At 40.7% G+C, this 4,582-nt stretch overlaps 1 non-coding gene across 1 annotated transcript; it reads left to right on the top strand.

Moving 5' to 3' along the window:
* Nucleotides 1-4,037: 4,037 nt before the first annotated feature.
* On the top strand, nt 4,038-4,144 carry LOC130044628 (U6 spliceosomal RNA). Its single transcript, XR_008795463.1, has one exon. It is a non-coding gene; the product is annotated as a U6 spliceosomal RNA (small nuclear RNA).
* Nucleotides 4,145-4,582: the final 438 nt, after the last annotated feature.

Raw genomic sequence — 4,582 nt, 5'->3', positions numbered from 1 at the left:
AGTGAAGGCACAGGTGTTTCATTGTATAACTGAGACTTAAACCCGAAAGCTTTGTAACTGCTCTCATGGTGATTCAATACAAAAAAATTATAAAAAATGAAAAAAAATTGGCATTGGACTATGGCTAGAACCATAGTACAGTGGGTGAGGTGCTTGCATTGGACGTTGTCAACCCTGGCAGAATCCCTGGAATTCCATGTGGTCCCTTGAGCCCACCAGGTGCCCTTCACCTGAGCTAAGGACTAGGTTCCAAGCTCCACCAGGTATGGCCTCAAAACCCAAAAAAGTTTACTTAGCATTAGAACTGGAGGGACAGTACAGCAGGTAGGGAGCATCCCTGGCATGTGGCTGGTACCTCATGTAATCACCCAAGCATTTCCAGGAATAATCCCTGAGCATGGCCAGGTGTGGCTCCCAATCTAAAAATTATACATTTGCATATACATATCCACATTTATACATTTGTGCACACACATATAGGTACACATCTATTTGGATAGGAACCTACGTTCTTGTTCTTGTTCATTGGGCATATGTTCCCTGTTCTTTATGTATTTTTGCTCTTTGCCTCAATAGTGTGGGTAGACTTCACTAATATGAGTTGAGCCTAACTTAACTGTGCAAAGCTTCTGTGGTCCAGTGACTAGGATGTGTAGGTAATCCCATCTAAAGACAACACAGTTGACTTCTGGAGTCTGTGTTGTAAACAAAAAGGGCAACTTAGGAGGGAGTGAGGAACAGATGAAGATGATATGGGGTGACTTGTTCTCCCCTCCTTCCTGCTGTGCTTCTCTACCATCAACTGGTCTCCCTGTAGGGAAAAACATTCTATTGTGTTAGAAAATCACACTTTACATTTTCAGCCCTTTAAAATGTTTAAATGCCTTTTTTGGGTATAGATATATGCAAATAATAGACTCACATTCATATTTCAACCAACAAAGACTGGTTTGGCTTCTAGACTTTGGGGCCTGGTGGGTAAAAAGGAAGAAAGAACTCGTGCCTATTTTGCAAATTTTGAAAACAAGCCTAGGATGTAATCTATTATATAGTTTTTTATTATGCTGCTTTGAAAAGATTCTCATTTTAGGTAAATAACTAGGTAGGTCCCATCTGAAAACATAATTAGTTTGTCCCTAGTCTAAATCACTGAAACATTAAATTGCCAAGAATTTATATTTAGCCAGACTTGGCTGACCAGAGTGTGCTGTGAAGACTGCATTCTTAATTGACAGACATTTTGCTGAAAGTGGAATAGTTTTCTTTATTCTAGGTACTATAATTTATAACATTGCTAATGAGAGGGTTTCGCGTGTATAATGTTCCAACATCACACCCTCCACCAGAGTGTTCCCCCTCCAAACTACCCACTTCTATTTCCCCAGCCCTCTATAAGCTAAGGAGACCAGTTCTCAACTCTGTATAACCTCTGGACATTTGTGAAAGCAGAATAATTTCTAAATCATTTTATAACCCACGAAAACAATCTTGAGATGGTAGAAAGAAAAAAAAATGAGGCAAATTATTTGTCTTTGTCTCCACCCTGCTCCACTAGTGGGTTTGCATGTGTTGCTTAGCTTTGACCCACTCCTGATGCTGGCCAACTACTGGCCAACTAGAGGGGGTCAGGGGACCTGGGGTGTGGTGGTCCTAAAGAAATGAGCAGGATAGGGGCTGGAGCAATAGCACAATGGGTAGGGTGTTTGCCTTGCATACGGCCGACCTGGGTTCGATTCACAGCATCCCGTATGGTCCCCTAAGCACCGCCAGGGGTAATTCCTGAGTAGAGAGTCAGGAGTAACCCTGTGAATTGCCAGTTGTGACCCAAAGAGCCAAAAAAAAAAAAAAATGAGCAGTATATCGAGGAGAGCTCCAAGGCAACATTAATTTCTCTGCCACTATCTTGTATACCCTTCCCTTCGCTCCTCCCCTGGCAGCCTGATTTCAGTGATTAATTAATAGTGTTAACTGTTTCTGCAGGGCGTATCAACACAGCTGCAGCTTAGCACCATCCTGTAATTGCATGCTTTAGGGAGGAACAAAGTCGAGACAACCTGTCCTGGAGGTATGTGGGATTCCTGAGAACATCTTGCCTTCAGGGCTGGACTAGTCTCATCGCCCTAGGTCATGAAACTTCATGTCCTCATGGGAATAGTTATTCCTCTGAGATTCTTACCTACTGTATTACTTAACAATGATTTGGTGATTACACTATGCCCTAGTGCCATAGAATACAAATAACTTATGATATTGTAAGGGGACATGAATAAAACAGATACTGAAACTGGAGGGACACAATGGTGGGAATCTGGAAACGAGTAAGGACATTACACTAAGTCTGGGAGAGATGGACTCTTATTTCCTCTCAAAAAGAAAGGATAACTGTACCTCATGGTGTCTCACTAATAAAAATTTAAAAAAATAAAATAAAATAGCAGCAGCAGTATTTGAAAGCGGAGAAAAAAAAGAAAGGATAAAGTGGTCAGACGGAGAAGTGCTAAGTACAGGTGGAGAAAATACCATGTGAAAAATCAGGGAAGGAAGAAAGAAAAATAATGAGTCAAGATTCCAAGGATGTTTATCAAATGTAGTTGGAGAGTAAAAGCAAGACTAGGAAAGGTGGCAACTAGGTTCTGCAATGACAGATTATGGACAAACTTAGAGGCATGAGAGGCTTTTGATACAAGTGTGGCCAACTCTGCTCTTTTTAATCTACCATTAGCCAGTAACATTGTTGATTCACAAATTCAGTTAGGAGTCTTTTGTATGATCTGGAGTTTCCTTCGATCTGTTTTTAGCATTTCCGAGTGCAAATTCTTAGATCATATTTTTGTTATCTACTACTGTTGACTATACTGTGATGAGAGGAAATGAATTACACAATCCTTATCAACTTTATTAAAACTTACATTGGTCTATGAACATGCTTGGGTTTTGTATAATTCTAGAGGCAGTTTGACCTGGATTTTATACCTTATATCTGTAAATGCCAGTGGAAATAAAACTGCCAACTCTTCTTTCTAGTCTTCCTGTCTCACTTAAATCAGAGGAAAAAAAACTGAGATGTACTTGTACAGGTAAACGACCAGACCAGTAGATGATGACACCTATTATAGAACGACAGAACTCTTCTTCCCACATACCTTTCCTCTGCATCCACAGGGCTTAAATATAGTAATAAGAACTAAAGCAGAAAAAACTCCCAGGTTCAAATCTTTTTAAAGGAAGGTCCTTTGGGGAAAACCAAAGACAACAGGTGAGACAAAAATCTATTTTAGAAGAAGTTTAATCCCTAATACCACAGTTACAGCAAATAGTAATACAGGTTTTATGCTTATCTCGCTTTTCACTAGATAAACATAAAACCTGACACTAGTAGCCTATTTACCTCAGTTCCTGTTATCTAGTATACCATACCTAGTTTTGATGAAAAAAACCCGCAAGGCATCTCACACACACACACACACACACACACACACACACACACAAAACCATGCACAAAAATGCGAGCCTCTAATTCAGATACAATAATGATATAGTTGAACTAAATAGCATCACTAATTTACTTGATTAATAGATATAGGATAGTGTCCAACAACAGCAAAATGCATTCTCAAGTTCATTGAATGTTAATTGCTAGAACACTCACCAACAAAAACCACATTCTGAGCCACAAAACACATAGTAACATATCATATATAGAGATTTTTTTGGCGGTCGGGGGCTTTGTTTTGTGGCTACATCTGGCAGTTCTCAGGGCTTACTCATAGTTCTGCACTCATGGATCACTCCTGATGAGTTCAGGGAACCATATGAGGTGCCAGGGATTGAATCTGGTTTGAATGCATGCAAGGCAAGCAATCACCCTACCAGCTGGACTATCTCTCCATCCCTCATTAACACATAGAAAACAATAACAATCATACAAAGTATACATTCACATTAGAATAGAACTGAGTTAGAGATAGACAGCTGGAAAGTTCCCAGATACTTGGGGAATGTGCACCATAATTATAAATAAAAGATAATAAAATCCTGTGCTTTCTTCGGCAGCACATATACTAAAATTGGAACAATACAGAGAAGATTAGCATGGCCCCTGCGCAAGGATGACACGCAAATTCGTGAAGTGTTCCATATTTTTACAAAAACAGAAGAATTAAATGACCTTATGCTTTGAGTTCCTTGTGCTTATCCTGCCACCACACACACCCAGGTCAGCGCTGGAGCCACTTGTCCAGAGTGTGTGGGTTGCAAAGGGAGGGAACAGAACAATTGTTTTTTGTTGCTTTTGTTGTTTTGGGACCACACCCAGCGATACTAAGGGTTGACTTCTGGTTCTGCACTTGGGAACCACTCCTGGTGGTTCTGGGGGAACCATACAGGGTGCCAGGGTTCAAACCTTGTGTGCAAGGCAAATACCCTACCCACTGTACTATTGCTCTGGACCCCAGAACAATCATTGTGATGGAGTCTTCTCTTCTTGCTTCTGGTCAGAGCAGTGGGGGTCCCTACTGGTAAGGGGAGGCCCCATTGAAAAACATGAGCCTGAAGCTATTTCTGCTTCCCCTCCTACACACAC

This window comes from Sorex fumeus, unplaced genomic scaffold (assembly GCF_029834395.1).
Source record: "Sorex fumeus unplaced genomic scaffold, SorFum_2.1 ptg000122l, whole genome shotgun sequence".
In the NCBI taxonomy this organism is placed as follows: Eukaryota; Metazoa; Chordata; class Mammalia; order Eulipotyphla; family Soricidae; genus Sorex; species Sorex fumeus.
The sequence above is the reverse complement of the archived record's forward strand: the minus strand, read 5'-3'. Positions and strand labels throughout refer to the sequence as shown.